Genomic DNA, 22,128 nt, shown 5'->3' with positions numbered 1-22,128 from the left:
AGCATTTATTGGTGCTGTTGAGATTTATATAGCTCTACGAACCCTCAGGCATCTGAGCGCTGCTTATTATTACCCAGGGTGTGTGGTGCTCATTTATCGACCTCAGAAGGATAAAAGGCTGAGTTTGGCCCTGCCAGGATTCGAACCTACATCAACAGACTCTGCACGGATGTCAAAGCAAGTGCTCTACTCGCTGTGCTATGACATGAGAGATGGTGAACTCTGGCGAGAGCTGAGTCGGGAGAGTCTCAGTGGGTCTGTGATGGGGCACAAGAAAGCACAATGCCTGGAGGGTGGAGTGGGCTGCTGGGTGAATCTTAGATGGAATGGGGTTCGAGAGTAACATTGGGGGGAAAACGCATACGGAGGAATCAACAAAGTAGGAGAACAGCGGAAAAGTGGGGACGGAGTGTGGGTAGGAAGTCTGTAACATAGTGCAAAGTGGTTGACCACAGCACATACCTTGATGAGGATGGCAAGGCTGGCAGGAAGGCCCTTAGGCTTGGACAGGCACAGACAGCCTTGGGCAGCCTTAGAGCCCAGCCGGCTCCATTTATTGGGCCTCTTAGCAGGCACCGCTGGCCAATCCGTAGCCTCTATGGTGGGGGCTTGGTGGCCTGCATCTCATAGGCCCAGGAAGTGCTCCGCTCTTGGATTCCTCGTGGTGTCGGCCATTTGTAAATGGTCTATGTGGAAGGTTCCATCAGTGTGCTTGGGTGCACACGCCGCGTCGTGAAGACTTGCTCCACAAGGCGGGGGCATCTTGATGAGTTGCAGCGAGTTGGGGGCATGCCTGATGTGAGAATATATTTGGTGTGTATGGAAAATTACGTGAAGGGAGGAAAAGGGGGAGAAAAAGAAAAAGGGAGCAAAGGGGGCTATGGGTGGGACAGACCCCTCTCATTAAGATCAAATCAACAAAACAATTGTTTAAGAAGTCAATTTTGCTCTTTTTCAGAGAGTCACGAATAAACTGGTTTCAAAGCAGATCACTGCCATTGACAACCTGCCGCCCTTGTGGTGAAGGGTGGCCCCACCCTTTACGAGCCCCCATATTGCCACAGGGTTTGTGTATGCAGCTCCACGCAGAAAGATCAGGTTCCTCCGAGCACATTTTTCTGCAGGGGCAGTGTACTCATTTCATATCACACCACTGGGACACAGTGATGGAGAATTGGGCCTCCCTGGTGCAATTCAGACTCGAAGCTGAGGTCCTCCCAAACCTTGGCAAAGAAAAGTGGTCTTGTATGGCGCCCTTCTGCCACTTTTGGCGTCTTTCCTGCACATGGTTCTGTAAGAAACAAAGGGGGACAAAAGGGGGTCTTTAGAGGGACAGTGGGGGAGGCAGATGCGAAACTTGTGGTGTTGATGGGCGCAGGATGAAAGGCTTACTGTCGCCTGGAAAATGTCACCAGGTAGGTGACTTTTTTCCCTGACCCCTAAAAACCTTCCCCCAAATATTCTAGGAGGGGTATTATTTTATATTATAAACTCCAATCTCTGAATATTTGGGGAAAGTGTGCTATTTTACTGAGGGTGCATTTTATGGAAAGGTCGCCCCCTGGTGGCCATTTCCCAAGTTACTTTATCACTGGACACTAATGAAAGTACCTGGTCCTTGTGTGTCAATCTGCTTTATTGGGTTTAGCAGATACATTTGGGAGTATGTTAGCCACAAGGAAGAGCAGGGACGGCATCATGGCCTTTCACTTTTTCAAATGAAAGGGGCCTCGAGCCTATGGGAGGCCCACAGCAACTGTCCCCACATTGCCAGTCAGCAGCCTACTACCATGGCAATATATTCCTTTATGTTTGTTTGTTTATTTATAATGCGCGCTGGACCCAGGGGTATCAGGGCGCAGAGGTACATGAATACTTTAAGCTTAGGTGACAGGCAAGGTCAAATATATACAATAACAGGTATAGTGACAGTCAGAACATAGAGAGATAAAGTTGCATAGAGTATAAGAGACGGAAATGTGCAGGCAGGGTTATAGTTATATACAATACAATACACGTTTGTACAGAATTTGCTCACTATATATACAGTGTGGTTAGTGCTTAGCACACAAGGCTGGTCTGGTCAGGGGGGTTCACTGAGTAAGGTTACAGTGCCCACTGGTATGGAGCCAATTACTGGTCGTTATCCTTGAGCCATTTAGTAAGGTTTTGTCTAAAGTTAATGTAGGTTTGGTCAGCTCGTAAAGGATAGAGTAAGGAATTCCAAAGCATCGGTGCCTTAACTGTAAATGTAAAGCTGCTACCCCCAACTTTGGTGAGTTTGAATCTAGGCACGGATAGGCAGTTGGTATTGGCTGTTCTGACAGGCCTAAGCGAGGATTTTCTGTTGATTTTTTCGGTGAGGTAGCGAGGCGCAGCATTATTTAAACATTTGTGTATGAGAGAGGCCATTTTCAACCGGATTTTATCGCTGGTTGATAGCCAAATGTGTTGCCTTCTCAACACTGAGATGTATTCTTTGTTAGCAATGTTTAAGGCGGCTCTGAGGGCTTTCTTCTGAAGTGTTTGTATTTTCTTGACGATGTATTTGTTAGCGCCAATGTAAAAGGAGTTACAATAATCCAGTTTGGAAAGGATTAAGGCTCTGGCTAGACTGATACGGCTATTTATAGAAAGGAAAGGTTTATCCGCTCTGATAAGTTTACAAGTATATGCAGTGGCGGATGCCATGGAGTTTACTTGTTAAGCAAAAGAAAGGGTGGAGTCGAGGTAAAAACCTAAGGTTGTTACGTCTTTGGCAACGTTGATGATGTTGCTGTCAATGTTAAAGGACGTGTAATCAGGGCTGAGTCTCTTGAGGCTGGAAGTGGTGGCAGGATAATAAGCTCCGTTTTATCATCCTTCAGGCAAAGACCGTGTGCGGCTTCCATGCCTGAATGATGATGTAAACTCTATTTACCAGGTCCGAGTCCTTCTCATGATCCCCTGAAAGTGTGAGGAGAATCTGAGTATCATCTGCATAGTTAGTGTAGGTGATGCCAAGATGGTCCAGATCATCGAATAGGGGCTTGGTAAATATGTTATACAGTGTCTGTGAGACACATGAACCCTGGGGCACTCCACGAGTGATAGGGATAGGATCAGCAGCAGCTGAGGGAGAGAAGACTCTCATCGTCCTATCACTGAGGAATGATTGTATCCATACTATGGCCTCCCTGGAGAAGTGTGCTGCTGAGTCCAGGTGGTTACTTAAGACCTTTTGATCCACCAGGTCAAACGCAGCTGAGAGGTCGAGGAGGAGGAGTAAGGCTGCTTTTCCATTGTCCCTGAGCTTATCAATATGGGCTTTAAGATCGATGAGTGCTGTTTCCGTACCATGTTGAGGCCGGAAACATGATTGGTGGGTTCCTAGAAGATGGTTAACTTCAAGATACTTCTGTATCTGGAGGTATGCCACCTTATCTAAGATTTTGAGGAGGAAAGGCACAGTGGTAATCGGCCTATAGTTGGTTGCTATGGATGGGTCTAAAGTCTGTTTTTAAGGAGAGGGAGTACCCATTACTCCTTGAGGTTGCTGGGGATGGTACCAGATGAGAAGGAAGCGTTCATAAGTTTAGAGATGAAGGGAGCAAGATAAGTTGGGCAGGGCATTGATCGCCTTGACAATTAGAAGGTTTAATGGAGAGTATAACTTTTTCAACCTCAATAATGGAAGTTTTGGAAAAGCTAAAACAGTGTGAGGATTTGGGTAGAGGGTAGAGGCGTGGGGATGTTGGACGGTGCAGGGTTTGTGGTAATTAGTGATGCTTTTTTCGTAATCTTGTCCTGAAGTGTAGAAACTTTGTTGGATAATGCGTCCTGAATATTAGTACACCAGGTTTTGTCTTCAGTGCAGTTGTCTTGTACCGGAATAGGGGATTCTAGCTTTTTTAGAATTAAGAATATTTTTTCATGCTGGATTTGGCTTGCAAAATTCTATTATTATAGGTTTCTTGGTTAGCTAGAAGTATGTCTTTTTTGTTTTTGGATAATCTGTTAGTTAGGTTTATTTTATTTTCAGAGGAGGGAAGTAACCTCAATGAAGCTTCGTGTTTCCTCTTTTCATTTCTAAGGTTTTTCAGATGTGGGGTAAACCAAGAGTTGAGGTGTCTTTTGGGCTTACTCTGTCTCAATTTTAATTTTAATATTATTTACGTTCTGGGGTTACAGTGTGCTCTTTGCAGCGCTTGCCTTACAAGCTGTGTTTGCTGGATCCCATCCGGTCGTCACTTCTGTTGAAGAAAATAGAAGTGGTATCACCTCGTTGCCTTTCAATACTGGTTCCTCCACATTAGTCACTTGCCTACAAAGAATTTGTAGCCCAATTCATAGCTATTCAGCAGGAATTCAGTGCTTCAGCTCCCTGCTGGCTCACCGTCTCATGATAATTGGCGGCTATTAATCATATCTTTATCTCCATTAGTCTCGGGAGGATAGCTATGGGGCAACGTGCTCGCCTTGGAAGCAAGACAACACGGGGCAACACAGGTTTGTTCCCCGGGTCCTTGCTTAGAAACCTCTGGGTATAAAGTGTGTTATAAATAACCTTTAATCATCATGAGCAGCTTGCAGGTGAGTGTGCAGGGCCAGCGACCCTCCTGGGCCTGGCTATGCCCCATTTTGCCCTGTGAACCTCGGCGGAGACGAGGCCCGCTCCGCTGCCAGTCCCCAACCTCAATTTCCTTCTTCCCTCCCCCAGCTCCTGGCCGTCCCCCAGCCCATGATTGGCTGATGGCAGCATCCCTGGCTGGAGTAACCAGCAGCGGCGCCTCCCTGCATGCTCTTTAATCATCATGAGCAGCTGCAGGTGAGTGCGCAGAGCCAGCAACCCTCTTGGGCCTGGCTATGCCTCCTTTTGCCCTGTGAACCTCGGCAGAGACAAGGCCCGCTCCCCTCACAGTCCCCACCCTCCATTTCCTTCTTCCCTCCCTCCTGCCGCCTCCAGGCCGTCCCCCAACCCGTGATTGGTTGATGGCAGCATCCCTGGCTGGAGTAACCAGCAGCGGCGCCTCCCTGCATGCTCTTTAATCATAACGAGCAGCTGCAGGTGAGTGTGCAGGGCCAACGTCCCTCCTGGGCCTGGCTATGCCCCATTTTGCCCTGTGAACCTCGGCAGAGACGAGGCCCGCTCCCCTCGCAGTCCCCAACCTCCATTTCCTTCTTCCCTTCCTCCTCCCGCCTCTGGTCAACCCCCGACCCGTGATTGGCTGTTGGTTACTCAACACTCACCTTCCCAGGGCAGCCCTCTGCCCGGCAGCCCCTGTGGCTAAGGGCCTTGAGGCAAAGGGCGGCTCCTTGCATTGGCGGCTCCAAGATGTGCCTGCAGGTGTCAGCAGGGGAAGCCTGAGAAGCCAGCAGTTACTAGACACCAACAAAAACCGTAAGTGTGGCATGGGTGGGGAGTAGAGCAATTACTCTACTCCAGAAAACTCCAGCCACTCTATTTCACCTTCCCATAATATAGACTGCCATAGACTCACACCAGGCATACTAAGAAAGACTTGTGACCACCAGACTGAACCTACTCATGTCAGGATTGTAGATGCTGCCTTGCATTACATACTAACGTACTTGTCAAGGTCAACAAGCGCCGCACTTAGATGAAACTTGAATGTTAGCATGCCCACACTTAGACAGAATTGTGAACATTAGCATGCATCACATCTAGATAGGACTGTGAATGTTAGCATACCCACACTTAGATAGAACTGTGAACATTAGCCTGCATCGCATCTAGATAGGATTGTGAATGTTAGCATACCCGCACTTAGGTGTAACTTGAATGTTAGCATGTGCCACACTTAGACTTGTGAACACCAGCCTGCGCCGCATCTAGATAGGATTGTGAATGTTAGCATACCCGCACTTAGGTGTAACTTGAATGTTAGCATGTGCCACACTTAGACTTGTGAACACTAGCCTGCGCCGCATCTAGATAGGATTGTGAAGGTTAGCAAGTGACACACTTAGACTGAATAATGAAGGTTAGCAAGTGCTACACTTAGACAGAACATTGAATGTTAGCATGTTAAATGTCAGGTAACCCACTAACCAATGTAAGCTCAAACTCTCTGCATACTTATCTCACTCAAAAAACTCACACAACCATCTCTCGCACAAGTCGTATGCACTTCACAACACTGCAACAACACAAAAACCGCGCCAACAGCGCACGCGGACTGACACTGATCCAATGCTCGCACCAAAGCTCAGCACCCAGTGTATACCGAGTTGAAGCTGCCAACAGAACACCACTCCTCTCACTATCCTACTCCCTCTTCACCTTACTAACCCATCCCACCTTGTCGTTTACAGATCTGCCAGAGCACCTGGGGACCAACTCCGTTGGTGACGGAGCACGGTACAAATACCTTTAACATTTAACATTTAACATTCTATCATATCATTATAATGTATGCATCCCCCAGGTGCTTCAGACTGCTTTTAGCTCTAAGCAAAGGGGGTGGCCCCAACCATCATGTTGAAATGGGCACCCACACATCTACAACCGGGCCTGAGGAAGAGCACGGGATCTGATAGACTACAGCGCTTTGAGTCTGGTTAGTCACACAATCCTGTGGTTGAAAGAGCTGCTCCAAACAATGGCAAATAGGCCCCGCATTTTCCTTCCAACGTTTTCAGTGAGAAGTCCGGATTGGGCGATAACTGACCCTTTTGGTAGCCAGGCGAAGGGCACCATGCTCATGGCAAGTTGGCGACTGCCGGGCAGAGACAGCGCTTTCCCCGGGAAGTAGCTATTAAGCGGGGCTCCCCCGCGACTGTGAAGCTGGCAGGGCCTCAAAAACAACCTCGGCTTCCTGGCTCGGGCCCCAGGCCCAGAAAAGCACCTGCTTAAATGTTTCACTTTTTGGAAAATGTTGACAGTCTGATCCCCTTTTAGTGACTCGGTGTTTAAAGACAGTTTAACTAAAAACGTTCCCACACGTTAAGCACAAGTCCTTGAAGGAAACGACTCGTGTTTGCTGGCTGTTACATTAAGATGTTATTAAACAGAGCCGGGTCCTGTTACAGGGTTTTCACGGGCCCTGTTGCAGAGGTTTTCTGGGGAGAAGACGGCACTCTCGTACCTTGTAATTACGGCTTCTCTGAATGGCCATAATCAAGCCTGTGTTTTTAATGTAATCATATGTTGTAGATACAAGGTGGCAATTTGTACATGCAAGACACCGTTTTCAAAACAACAACAGCTCACTTGTATTACAACCCTGAAACCCTGCCCAATGTCTGCCCGCTACCCCTTAGACAAATTGTCTATGTGCCATGGGCGTCGTTTTAGGGGGTGCAACGGTGTTTGCCCTCCCCCAACTTCTATGGCACACCATGTTGTTCCACTCATCCCCTTTCATTTAGATGTCATGTCCCCCCAACATTTTCAGCAAAGTTACTCCACTGCTATGTGCCATTAGCACCTGTAGGACAGGAGTGCTTGGGGGCACCCTGCACGACTGGCGTGCCTCTATCCTGCACAGTCACCTCTGATCCATCTGCCTTGCCACAACTTGCCTTCAGTAAATGAGCCACATTGGCATAATTGCAGCCCTTAGCAGGGTCAGACTGGGCCATAACATTGTCTCGGGCACCAATGAAAAAGTGGCCCACCGGTGCAAATGGTAATTCGATCCTTTTGTGACACTCTATGAACAGTACCAAAGGGGGAGTTTTTTGATCAAATGTGATGCAAATTGTCTATTTTAATGAATATTTATTCAGCATCACTGATCAAAACAACTAGCTGCAGAATTAACTCATCAAACTGGCCCATATTGGTCAAAAAAGTGGCCTCACTTTGACCAAAAAAACTGGTCCACACCAGCATTTTGTGTTTTTGGTTCGGCCATCAGCCTATTGCCCTATAGGCCAGCCCGAGCCTGGCCCTTAGCCACCATTCTAAGGTCAAGCTAAGCTATGACTTCTGCATGATGCCACCGGCATGGACAGCCGCAGGCATTGTGATAGATTATTCTTATTTTTATTGTCCCAAAATTCGGACATCTGAGTGATACCTGTCATGGTCCACCAGGGTTCACAGTGGTGAGCTGCAGGTGGCACGCAAAGCCCTACAGTGGGCGTGCAAGCCACTGAGCTATCTTGTCACATTAAAGGTGTCCCTTATACCTTTACACTCAACCTTTGGCAGAATTTGATGTCTGAAGAGGCTGCTTCCATTCTGGTCCAGTTCTTTCCTTGGGATATTGCAGATCCTACCGCAGCGCTATACCGCAAGTGGTAATCCCATTGCTTTATGCTGTCAGTCTACCGTAACATTTTGGGTCCGAATGAGTACAAGTCGTGCGAATCCAAAAGCTGTTCTCCATTTGGGTTGCCGCATGAGGGAATTACAACAAGCAGTAATGCTTTTGTGTGCAGTGTTTACCGTCACATGAAAGTAGGTATAAAACATGAGTTTCATGTTTGAAATTCGAAGTTTGGTGGCGTGATGAAACATCCGGTATTAAAAAACAAGGTGTACTCCAGAAATTAATATTCTTATCCTGTTCTGGGGCAATTAACCCGATATTATTCTACACAATTATTTTGAATAATTATGAAGGATCACGATTAGTCAATTAAGCAGGGTTTGAAAGTGAGGGGAGCTGGGAGCTATTGAGCTCGTACTTGTAGCCTAGAAGAGCCTGGTTAGCTTGGCGCCAACAGCTACCAGTAGCTATGCCAAACAAACACACATATGTGAATTTAACTCTGTAAGTTTGGGACAATCTATAAATGAGCATTAGGACGCAGCTATGTGGCATTTTAAGCATGAAGGGTCCTATAAAATGAGCACATTTTTAAGTTTGCATCTAATGTTGAAGGCTATGTACTGGCTCCTGGTTCCCCCGTGGTAGCTCCTACTCGCGGTTTAGTGCCAGATACCCAGGAGATGCGTTCAGCTCCTGCTTACTGTGACAAATCTAGCGAAGCCGTCACTAACTCGCCGGAGGAAATCTTCCCTCATGTGGCCAGGGAAAGGCAGAAGCTACCTGACTGGCTTTCTTTGGGAGAACCACATGAGGGAAGACAACCCTCAGAGAGGCAAATTGAATTCGCTGGACCAATGCAGACCTATACCTGTTTTATTGGGTAACACCCACTTGCTTTGGTCCATTCTTAGATGGTATATTGTAACGTGGAAGGAGAATCTCCCATTAGAACTGATTACCAACCTTTCTTAAAATCCCCTCTACTTAATAATCTTGAGACGAGGAAGAGGGCTGGAGTAATGAAGATCACTAGAAGTGGGAAGCCAAGGCCGCGTTCTAGTGGTTGTAGAGGTTTAACAGGTGCCGGCACATTCAAATACGGCAGACCTGAACAGAACAGACGTCCCACAATGCTGGTTGGGACACCGAAGGAAAGGAAGCTGCAGACAGGAGCAGAGAATCTGTCGAGAACGTTTTCGCGAGAAGTGAGGCAGAGGAAGGTTTAACGTGTTGCTGGCGCAGGTAGGAGGGTCTGGCAAGCAGAGGAAGAGACCAGACGGGAACCGAGAAGCTGACTAGAAACGCTCCCAGGCCGCAAGCAGGCCGCAAGCAGGCTGCAAGCAGGCCACTTTGCGAACGGTTAGACACGATGTATGCCATAGCCGCCAACAGAGACCGGTAAAGCCCAGAGAAGGAGCTTGGGACACCTGGGCGCTTCAGGGCGAATGATGTGTACCATTAACACAGCAAGGGAGACCCAACAGGGGAGATGGGACATTAAGAACTGCTGAGAAAGGTGCGCTGACCCAGTGTTTGGAAATTATAATTAAATGGATGCAAGAGAAAGTGATTAATGGTTAGAAGTGTAAATCTGGGATTTGTACCAAAATACTGAATCGCATGAAATAGCCCTTGCAGGAGAGTAAACCAGGCATTGAAGGAAAAAGTGCATGGTCCCCTACCCTGCATGTGAAATGGTGAACTAAATGTAAAACGCCCTGTCAGGAGAGTGAACCAGGCACTGGAGAAAATGGGAAGAGTCTCCGCGCATGTGAACTGTTGATCTGAAAGTGAACTGTAGAATTTCTGCCTTGACTTGTAGAATTGAGAAAGTCAAAAAGGGAAGAACCATACCCTTTTGTAGTATGAACACTGGGAAACTGTGCAACTGATTCAAAACCCAGGTGGAGGGGTGTCCCCCTTCAGAGAGTGGGGCATATTAAAGTAACATTGAAAAGCCAGAGAAGTCTTGTGGAAGGAAAGGACCCTTTTCTTATTGATTTTCTTTTCTGCACTTTAAGAACTTTGTGCTTTGAGCTATGGCAAGAAGCTGCAGGTTCTCAGCTAAAAGACACCCCTATTTTCACGTTATCCTGAGTTTAGCTCAGGATTGTGGACACAGGGCGGGGTCATTCTGACACAGACATTCCTTCATTTTTTTGTTGAGACAGGTAAAGGCCTCCTGGAGTTAGGGATAGGTAGGATTCCCCCAAACCCCTCTTTTATTTCATTAATAAAAGTCTTTCACCAACACCAAAAAGGCCACTGCGTCCGAGTCTTACTCTGGATCCCTTACATGACCTCATTTTAACTTCGATCCTTGATTAAGAGTTGAAAGTTACTCTAAATTGTCTTTTTGGTTCATTCAAAGTACTCCTTCCCTAACTAACATTGTTTACCCTATTAGAGGTTCACCAGCATTTTGCATAATGCACATGTTGCCCTGACTTGCATGCACACTCTATGTAATGTATGTGCCTATTTTGTGTTGACTGTATGAATGTTACCTGCACATGCATTGTATTCCTTCTGTGTGTTCCAAGCATGTTCTAATCATGGCTATGAGTATTCAGAGTGTATGATCCTTGCTTAAGTGCATTACAAACCTGCTACATGTTGAGAGGGACATGCCCTGCATATTGCTCACCTGTATTCAGATGCTGTTCTTTTGGTGTGGTGCTTGTGAGAGAGCACGTGAGCCATCATTCTATGCTCGCTCATTCCATGTATGTTTAAAAAAAAGTATTTATAAAGCGCTTAAATCCGTAGGCATCAAAGCGCTACACATGTGAAGCATAACTTAAGAGGAATCCAACTAAGAGGGAAGGAGCCAGTCATCCATATTGTTTATGTGGGAGATGCATGGGTGTGGAGTACTGTGTGTGTGGGAGTTAGTGTACGGTGCATTGTGTGCCTTTATGGTCTGTGTGCGTGGTGTGTGTGTGTGTGCACTGCCATTGCACACATGATCCTTCTGTGCATGTTGGGCATGCCTGTGATCTATGCATAATGGTCATTCATGCTGTCTGGACAGACTCGAAAGGATTTATCAGCAAAATGTGGCTTGAACAAAAAAGAAATATTGTGGCACAAATCTACAACAATTGCAGCATTTATGCTTAATATAAATAGCAGTAGGAATCTATAAAGCTTTAATGAATTAGTCTTCCTATTGTGCCTACTAATGGGGAAAAGCTCTAGATGAGATGGCTGATTTCATTTGTGCTTTCGACTGATTAAAATGAGTCATGCATGGGTACAATTGCACATTTTGCACCTTTAACAGACGTTTTAGAAATGTTATGGCACATTTGAAAATGACACATTTTGCGCTTCTTTGAGTGCACTGTCTCCATAATCTGCCTGGCGCTCTTGTGCTCAGATGCGCTACCCCATTCCACAAATACACACGCCGCACATATCATCCATGCATGTCACGTGGGTCTCTTCTGCTCAGTTGTCTTCCGCCATTCCGCAGAGTGCACGGATTAACATTTGCACGAGTTCTAAAAGTGAGCCAATGCTTTGATAATATAAAATGGAGCAAACAGGTTTTATCACAATTGGTATTATCTAAAAAGAAAAACATTTGCACTGGGGTAAAAGTAAACCATACTTTTTTTGTCCTATGTTTGCTGCATAACATAAAAAGAAATCTGTTTGCTACATTTCTGCCCATGTGACTCATCAAGCATAGCAAATAAAACAGTCTGTTTGCTTTTTGCCCTCGCGAAAACATGTTTAGATAATACAAATTGGGGCTAAATCTGTTTGCAAAAACAAAGAGTAGATGTCTGGAAGGTTTAGACTGAATCTTAACCTCTGACGTTGCTCTGGGAAACCCTCCAGACCATCCTGATTCCCATTCGAAGCCATTACTAAGGAGAAAAAAACATATGCAAACCAGGCTTGGTCCCACCCCAAAAGGGGCATTCCAGCCCGAACTGCTAGATCACATCCCTTCTGCACGAGACCACAAGCATCCCCAAACATGTTTCTGCCTTGTTGGGCCTCATCACTGAGGAGTAGCTTGGGTCTCTAGACCCAGCAGGCACGGGACCCACGTCTGGGCATACCCGTCCCACTCGGGGTGACTATACAAAAACAAAGAGGTGATGTTTGGAAGGTTTAGAATGAATGTTAACCACTGGCATTGCTCTGGGAAACCCTCCAGATCATCGTTCTTCGCCTGCCAAGCCATTACAGAAGGGGAAAGACCATATGCAAAGCAGGCTTGGTCCCACCCCGAAAGGGGCAGTCCAGCCCGAACTGCTAGGTCACATCCCTTCTGCACGAGACCACAAGCATCCCCAAACATGTGTCAGCCTTGTTGGGCCTCATCAGTGATGAGTAGCTTGGGCCTGTAGGCCCAGCAAGCACGGGACCCACGTCTGGGCATACCCGTCCCACTCGGGGTGACAAAGCAAAAACAAAGAGGTGATGGCTGGAAGGTTTAGAATGAATGTTAACCCATGGCGTTGCTCTGGGAAACTCCATGCTCCATTCCCAATTATCTAAGCAGTAAAATCGGAACTCAATTAATTTGCTCCACTTTTTTGCACCAGTGCAAAGCTTTGATAATCTGTGCCCAGGCGTATTGTTTGTGCTGTTGTTTGGGGCTGTTGTCTGCAGCTACTGTGCTTAATGCTATTCAACGCATGCTGTTAGTACATATGTTTATTCCTAGTGTGTAGCTGGTGGTCATGGTGTCAATCTGGAAAAATGAATACCCTTCATTTGAATGATAGACGTAACTTGATGGCCGTGGGCCAACCGTCTTATGCACCGAATTATAGAAATATAAACTGCTATGCTTGACCGATGAGCGGCCATTTTAAATCTAGCAAGAATCGCCATTTTGCTTGTTAACCATCGCTCATTGCTTTCTGTCTAAAAACTGCTTTGCAGCTTGCAATTCTTAGGGATTCTGCTTACTCTGCTCAACTGTTAACATTGTTGTCTGAATATGAAAGGACAAGGTCACGGGACTGAAGCGTTTGCTGAAACTCCTCATGAGTAGCCCAGAGAGGAATGCCCACGCTCCCTCTCTGTAGCCTTGGGAGGAAGCTGCAGGGAATTTAATCACTTCACAGCTGCCAGCCAGTCTTGTACGATGGTAGAATATGTTAGAATAATACAGTTAAAGGCTTGAATTATGCTTTTCTTACGGCCCCCCTTCGCAAAACCCTTTAGAACGTGTCGGCTCCCAGGACACGAATAGTACCTCATAGATAGCAAAGCTTGGAATGTGGCTCTTCCCCCGTGTACAGATTGCTTCCAAGAACAGAACCACCGTGTTCTAAAAGATGCCTCCGCACTTTCTAAATTGCACATTGTTACTAGAATAGACATCGAAAGCCTTATAATCGTCATACTCGTCGGATATGTCCATCGTCATCCCGAGTTCAAAGGAACTTAATACAGAGGGGTGTTGAACATGACTTTGCTGATTGTATGATATGCATTTTGTATATATGTAACTGATGTATGTAATTCGCTCTCTTGCGTCCCTCGAGGTCTAGAAACTCACGTCGCGGGGCGTGAGATCAGAATTGGCCAATTGATACTATCTTTTGCTTGCAATAAACCCTAGCATTGGGAATTTGAAACCTCGTGTCTGGTGCATCTTTTCGTGTATGGTCATTGCCTTGTTTCCATAGCACGAGGGACCTCTAGGGGCCCCTTTCAAGATGGCGCCCGAATAGGGACGTGGGGAGAGGTTGCGTTAGAACAGGCAACTTGTTTTATCAGGTGAGTCATTCCCCGATTCAAAGAGAAACCTGATTTTTGGTATAGTGTTGATTTTGCAAACTCAAACGTCCAGGTAAAAGTGGCTAACCAAAGGGGAAGGTTAAAGAAACATGCCTGGAGTACTGTCCACTTTAGCGGGGCTTTTCAGCTGCGGTAGACAGTCCTTGGAATATGGCCAAAGTGCACCACCTGGGGGAACGCCGGCTTATGATATGATATGTATGCGAAATATGGTGTGGGTGCGATAATATTTTGTGAAATTTGGCATAGGCAAACTAGAAAGCAACCCGACCATCAGTGGCCGATTAATGGTAGTTTTGAGATGGGTAGGATAGATAACCTAGAGAGGGTGCTGATTAGAAAGAAAGCGTGACCTGCAGCTTTTGAGACCTTCAAAGATTGGAGGAGGGAAGCGATGCTCCGACTAAGGAGTAGAGAGAAGCATGCGCGTAGGCACAAAACAAAGCTTGAGATAGCAGAAGAGAAGGAAGAGGAGGAGTGGACTGAGAGTCTGAGACGGGAAGGGAGACGGGACCAGATGAACATAGACAGAATATACCCGCAGCGGGAACTACACATAGCAGATGTATTAATGGAACATTTGTTAACTAACACGGGTCGAGGCCCAAAACCAGAATCGAAACCAAACACGCCAGCAGTGACTGCGCGGGCCCAACCAATAGCTCTCATACCCCCTCCCGCAGCCCGAGCACTTCCCCTCACGCAAGCGTTAACCCAAGCCCCGCCCACAGCGCGAGCACTCCCACAAGCGCAGACCGCGGACACACAATTTCCCAGCACCCAGCAAGGCCCTTCACAGATGCCACCTGTGTCACTTGTCCAATCTGCACCTCCCGCTCCAGAGACAGATTCAGCACCATCCGCCCCTCCCGAAGTTGAGATTGAGACTGGGGAGGCGAGAGGCGGGGCTGAAGGAACAGGATTTGGACGGGTAACTCGAAGCGCAATCAGCAAAGAGAGAAAGATTGAATTACGGCAAGAGGCAGAAATGTACATAGAAGGAAAGGATGAGACGGCAGCATTGGCCTCATTGTATGGGTACCGAAGAAGAGACGAGAGACAGGTAGTGTTGGAATGCATGGGGGAAATTCTGGTGGGAGAATGGAAAAAGATACTTGGGAATTTACCGCCACAGCGGTTGTTAGATTTGAATAAGTTAGCATGCAGTGAGCAAAGAGATGATTATGTAAGAAAATATGTGCACAAACTGATTGAAGTAAAAAATGAAATGGAAGACAGATATGTTGAAATGTTTGCTACACCTGAGTATAGTAGAGAGTTTATTAAGAAAGGTAGGAAGGAGGCGTCAAGGTTGTGAAGTGGGAAAAGTGAACAAAAGGCTCCCACCAATCCCCTCTCAACCATGGCCTAGAGGATCACGGCCCAGACACCCGCCACGAGAGGAGTTTGCCCATCTCCCAGACGACCAAATACCTTGGTACAAGAACATACGGATGTGCCCACTCGCATGCCCACCCGCATGCCCACCTGCCTGCCCTGCACATGCCGACACCTGCGGCATGGATGAACTCGACTAAACCATCCAGCACCAAATCAACACATCATTAGAGATGCCATGACGACCTAGCTAACCGTCAGCACACTCGTGCAACATACACACCGGACACTCCCACACCAATCCACACGAAGAACATACTCAGTGCTATGACGTAGGCGACGGACACACCCACAGACGTGCATCTTTATTATTTTTAACATAGGCTTCTCAAATGCAGAAACGCAAGACGCATAATGAACTTATCTAAAAAGGCTTGCTCACGCTTCTTCTAAAACCATGTACCATAATGAGGAATATAACGGAGACACGATACTGGGGATAGAGCAATATGATACCGTAACCTAAAGCGCTCAGCATCAAATGATTCCACCCATGCACCAGGCCCAAGTAGGCCGCAAGCAAAAGCTTCCATGAACATTAAATGAGCAAGGGTTTGGTTGCTGACCCAGCAGAATGAGTCCAGTGAAAGCAGACAGTCAAGGGCACAACGTTGCAAACTCTCATTCCGCAAGCCGACGCCAAGGTCGCACCTGCAAGATAAGCCAGGCACACAGTGAGAAATATAATATTAATTGTGCAGAATTCTGCCTCAACCACGGTCCCCACCTCACGTAACCAAGCCGAACTTGATAGGGTGCCAAGCCCAGGAGGAAGAAGGCGTCTGAATCCCCCCGTCTCAAGACACAGGCAGATACAATTAAGCGACTCAACGGACATCTGCGGCGGTGGGAGTAGTCGGCCTTCCTGCTTATGAATAAATCCTCACATTGTCTGCACATACCCATAGAGAAACATTGTTGCAAATGACAGGTGCACAGCGAGCTGGGAACAGCGATGGTCCCAGACTGGGGGGCTCGCGGGTGAACCAATCAGAACATGGGACCTTTATCACTGACGCCATTAACATTGACCAATCCTCAGGAGTCTTCATGTAACAATTTTTATGTATCAAACTGAAGGGACAACCCAAGTATACCACCTGACTGACCCTTAACCAATAACCCTGTCCTCTATATGTATGCTATACTAACCCTACCACTCGGGGAACCAATCCAGAGTGGCGATAGGTTTTTTGCTAATTTTGCTAAGGTGACGCAAGAAGCGCGTCATGCTAAGGTAAAAAGGGCCTGCGAGCCCCACGCTGCTGAGAGAGTGTCAGGACGGACGCGTACGATCCTTGGCCATCCCTGCCATTTTGTTTAATAAACAGCAGAATCGCCTTGCTTCTTGCGTGTGTCTCATACTCTATCTCTTTGGGATATACGGGAGGAGTTGGGGCCTCCCTGCCCAGAGGTCCGCGGACAGCCCAGCCGGCCCCGGGAGAATTCCCCCCCGACAAGTTGGAGGCACTGCTGAGATCTGTTTAAGGTCCGCTTTTATTTTTATTTTTCCAAGTACTCCCGTTGTGAGGAGGCCCGGCGGCGCGGCCCCCTCTGCCGCTGCCCCCTTTTGAGGACTACAGGACCATCGCGGAACTGCGAGAAGACCGGACGGCGCAATCCGGATAGTGGCCCTCGGGAGCCGGTTGAGAAGTATCCCGCCCGCGGTTGGCGAGTGTCCAGACGTAGTCCAGACGAGGGGAGGTGGCGAGCCGCTTGGAGGGGTGCACGCAGATGAGCGGCCCCGCATCAAGAGAACTTGGTGAGTATGCCACGCCCAACAAGCAATGTGAAATTGTGAGGGAGGGGGGAGGAATTGAATACGGGAGGTGCGCGGCGAAGGTTTGATAATTTAGTGTTGGCAATGAAATGAATGGTAGCCGGACGAGTGCGAGAGCAGTCCGCTACATTACAGGAGAGAAGGGGGGCAGAGCACGAAAACATCACGTGCGGCCGCTCATAGACACTGATTGGCCTAAGTCGCGACCACGTGTAAGGGTGTGTGCGTGCGTTTTCCTACGATTTGGCAATTATTGATCAATGAGTAGATCAATGAGTAGATGAGGATCCCTATTGTTCGAGCAGGAAATTCGATAGATAGATGACGTTTCCCTGAAGATAATTGGCTGGTTAAGCCCTCCTGTCGAGGGGCGTATCACACACGAGGCGACGCAGTGTGCGCAGTCCGATTATATTATTGATTACCTTGTTCCAGGAGTGACAGGAAGACAGCTGTGGGGTTAACGGGGGTAGATTGCGAGTGTATTTTGGACTTAAAGAATATATGAAGAACTTACCAGTAGTCTGAAGAGATCGGTGACGTCACCAGCAAGGCTTACATAGGACATCTCGAGAACCAGGCATCTTTTATTTTTGAGTGGCGGGGAGGAGAGCTGTGTTAAGGGCGTGGAAACGGAGGTAAACGGTAATGAGTTGATCGGGGGAAGGCGAAAGGAGGTACGTGGCTGCGCACGGAGAACGCCGGCCACGGCAAGTGCAGAGGAGGGAGGAGGAGCGAGTGAAAGTAGGACGGCGGTATAAGAACGTCACAAGGGGCACGCAGCCGCAGGGGGCTACGTGCGCCTCGGCCGCAGGGGGCCGTTAGGGTGTTGTATAAAGGAAGAAAGGAAAGAAAAGAATATACAAATGTAAATACTATATTTTACTAATTTTTCCTTAGCGGACTATCGCAAGTCCCCAAACTTACGGGGCCAGGTACAGACACAAGGCTGTATATTGTAAACTGCTAGTGAGATAACCGCTACCAAATAGGGAAAGGGTGACAAGTGGAGCGCTACTATGTCATACTGGACAGGATCGGGGGGTGGGGGAACACCCTCACTACCCCGCTGCAACACATATGTAAAACACTATCACCCCATAGGGAGAAATTGATCAAGTACAGCATAGAATGGACACAGGGGACGGACAACAAAATGACGACACCATGGCCGCCTAATGGTAGCTTCGATCCACATACCCAACACTCATTATTAAACCATCTGCACAATACATACAAGGGGAAGAAGTTAACGCACCACGTGGAGGTGTTCAACTTATGGAGGATGTTCCAAGGGTCCCGACCAGGACCGAACGGAATGTTCATTGTAGGGGAAACAACGGGAGATAAGGAGATTAAGGAGGAGGGAAAGAATGGGGAAAAGGAAAGTGAAGGAACACAGAACACAGGGAAAGGACAAGGGGGAGGAGAAAAGAGTGACAACTCAACCGGAAATGAAATAAAACAGGAACAGAGCGACGATATACCTCTAGCGAAGGTAGTGAAAACAGAGGGAGGGGGGTTGTATCCTTTAAGAGAACTAGGGGAAATAGCAAAAGAACAATTAAGGGCGGCTGAGGGGTACTCGAACCCGGCATACAGCCCGCCTCCATATACAGTCACAGGTGGCCACACGGGAGGGGAGCGGAGTAGTAGAACGGGATCAGCCCATGGGAAGATACTAGTAGGGGAGGGGAGGACTGAAGAAGAGCAGACTACGGACATAGGAAATGATGAGTGGGTAGCTGCGCAGATACTATTAAAATTATGAGGTTCATTAACAGGAGAAGAGAAGGAGGTGGTGAGGAAAATGGAGGAGGATAATGGCAGGGAGAGTGAAATGGAGGGGGAAGAGGGGAAAGGAAAGGGGGAAGAGCTGTTAAGACAAAAGGAAGAGACCTTGGAGGAACGATTAACAGAATTAAGGGATGAACAGAATGAACTGATAAAGCAGCTCGAGAGGGGGGAAAGAGAGAGAGCACGGGAAAGGAAAGAAGGTAAGAATGAGTTGGGAAAAATGAGAGAACGAGCTGAGGAACAAAGGAGAGAAGCCAAAAGGTTAAAGGCAGCGGCAGAAAGGGTATCAAGAGCAGCACTGCGCGACAGGAAAAAAGAGGAAGAGGAGAAAGAAAAAGAAATGGCAATATGGAAGAGGAGATTACTGTCAGAAACGACAAGGAAATACGAAGAAGGGAGGATGATAGAGAGTATAATAGAAAGGGAGAGGGAGAGATGGGAAAGGAAGAAAGAAGATGAAAAGATATTGGAAAAAATGAGTTGTGAAGTAATGGAAGAATTAAAAAAGAAAAGAGAGGAAATTGGTAGGGGAATAGCAGAGAGACAAGAAGGGGAAAGAGAAGATAGGAGGGGGGAGAGTGAAGTAAGGAGGAATGTATATAGAGACACAGAAGAAGCAACAACATCGGCACAAAGAGGAGCGAGTAGTAAAGAAGAAAAGGGAGGAACGGACCTAATAAACTTAAGAACAGTAACGATTGGGGGGAAAAAGACAGTTTGGGGGTTGCCATTTATGAATGACTTTTGTAGTGAGGAAGAGGAAGAAATGGGGAAGGAAGGAAGAAATAGTGAAAGGGAGAGCCTAGATAAACTATACACCACCCGGACAAATAAAGACTCACCATGGATCTGCGGGAGAAAGGAAGAACTGCAGAGAAGTGAGAAGGGGGAGCATGGAATGGCGGAGGGGCAGACACGTGAAGCCACGCCTCACCGTCCCATCATGCATGCTCCACCACCCCACGCCCATTGCGTGCAACATGCCCATCTAAACTCGCGCCCCTCACAAACGAACTGACACCCTATGCAGGAAGGCTTAGAGACCTCCCTGGAAGCAGGCAGGGAGAACGAATACACACGCCCACAATAAATAAAGGAAATGATGAAAGAAGGGGTAGTGGTGGAGGAGAAAGAGTAAAGACTAGGAGAAATATGGACGAAGCTGACGATGTAGAAGAGACGGAAGAAGAAGAGGGGTGTGAGTACTCGATTTTGTGGAAAATGCAGACTCCCATCATTAAGTGGAGGTGCGGGTAAATGGATATATGAAATGGAAAAACACACCGCAGGACAGAAGTTGGCAGTGGGAGATGTAATGGGCCTTCTCATATCAATATTAGGTGATGCTGCGGATGACATCTGGAAGAGAGCGGGCTTCCCCGGGGTAACAATAACAAACACATCTCACGATGGGGCACCATTCGCAAACTGCAGACATGCATTATGGCAGGCACTGAGGGTACAGTATCCGGACACATCGGACATAGGAGCTATTACCTCGCGCAAGATGCGTGAGAACGAAGATCCTGTTGATTATATCCAGGAAATTCAAGAGAAGTGGCGTATGGAAACTAGAGAACAATGGGACAAAACGCCAGCAATATTCTATCATATACTAGTACAGGGGCTCCCAGAAGCAGTCCAGAAACAACTGAAGAAAGTAGTGGGGATGGAAGCAAAAGCATGGCCAGAAATACAACTGACTATAGTGCATCATTGCAGGACATGGCAAGAAAAAATAAAAAAAAAAGGAAGAGGATAGGAAAACGGAAGAGGCCAAACTAGTACAGAAGAAACTCACTAAATACACGATGGAAGGCGCACTAATAACTACACCTGCCACAATAACTCAAAGCCCCACACAAGTAGTGGCTGCACAAGACCACTCCCAAATACAATCATCGCAGACTGTAACACAACAGATGCCGCCACTCCAACCATACACGACTAACATGGGAGGAGGATACTCAACGCCAGGAGCTGGGTATTATAATTACAACAGGGGAAGGGGAGGAGTAAAGAGAGGGAGAGGATACGGATTTAACACACAACAACAGGTGGGGGGACTTAGAAATTCCTACCCCACCGGGTACCCAGTATACCAGGACAACACAGGAAGCTTTCCATGGCAGAACAGGGAACCACCGGTGTGTTGGATTTGTGGATTGGTGGGCCACATGTCACGTACGTGTAGAGTGAGACCAGGCACACCGTTGTGGAATGAACAGGGACAACAAGAGCTCCCACAGGAACAGCAGGGCATCCAGCAACAGCAGACATTGCAACAGGGAAACGGGCAGCAACAACTAGTAACACAACAACAGCCACGGACATACCCACCGCCTCAACAACAGGTAGCGATTACACAACAACCCCTAGCACAGCAAGTACAGCCACCTGCTCAAGTCCAAGACCACAACATAACCTCAACCCCAACTACAGCAAACACAACTGGGTAGGGTGACAGTGCTGGGACACAACCCTTACACGGGAAGTGGTCAATCATTATACCCCCAATAGGACAGCCCACAGATGACCTTGGTGTGTCCCATCCTGTCGGTAACACCTAATAGTGCGGAGGAACCACGCATAGAGGTAACGATAGGTGACAAAAAATTATCATTCCTTGTTGACACCGGGGCGACCCGGTCTTGCATAAGGGAAGGTAAATTTAAGATGTCAGGTGAAGCCATGAACACCCAAGGATTCTCTGGGGCTAGGGGGTTGGTTCCCTTTACTGATAACATTCCCTTATCAATAGGGGATTATGACATGTCAGTCCCACTTTTATATTCTAGGGCCTCACAGGTAAATATAATGGGGAGAGACATAATGAGCAGGTTGAATATGACGATCTCCTTTACGGAGGACGGCATAATTTGCTCCACTCCAGGAATTAACATGCTCACTGCACGACAGATCATGCAGGCATACTGTGGACAGACAGTGATTAGGGCTGAGCCAGTAGATGGTGAACTGTTCCAGTACGGGACGGACATGGCATTTGCATGGGTGCCAGGGATAGAGGGAAAGATCTGGAGGAGGCCAGCAGCCTACTTGTTTAGACCAGAAACGCCAGCCAACGAACCAGAAGGAAAGGTGATTTCAGGGGACATAGAGAGCATTATAGCAACCGCTGATTACATTGCAGTGCATGCC

This window comes from Ambystoma mexicanum, chromosome 8 (genome assembly GCF_040938575.1).
Source record: "Ambystoma mexicanum isolate Mex_15411 chromosome 8, UKY_AmexF1_1, whole genome shotgun sequence".
NCBI lineage: Eukaryota > Metazoa > Chordata > Amphibia > Caudata > Ambystomatidae > Ambystoma > Ambystoma mexicanum.
This window is presented reverse-complemented; position numbering follows the sequence as displayed.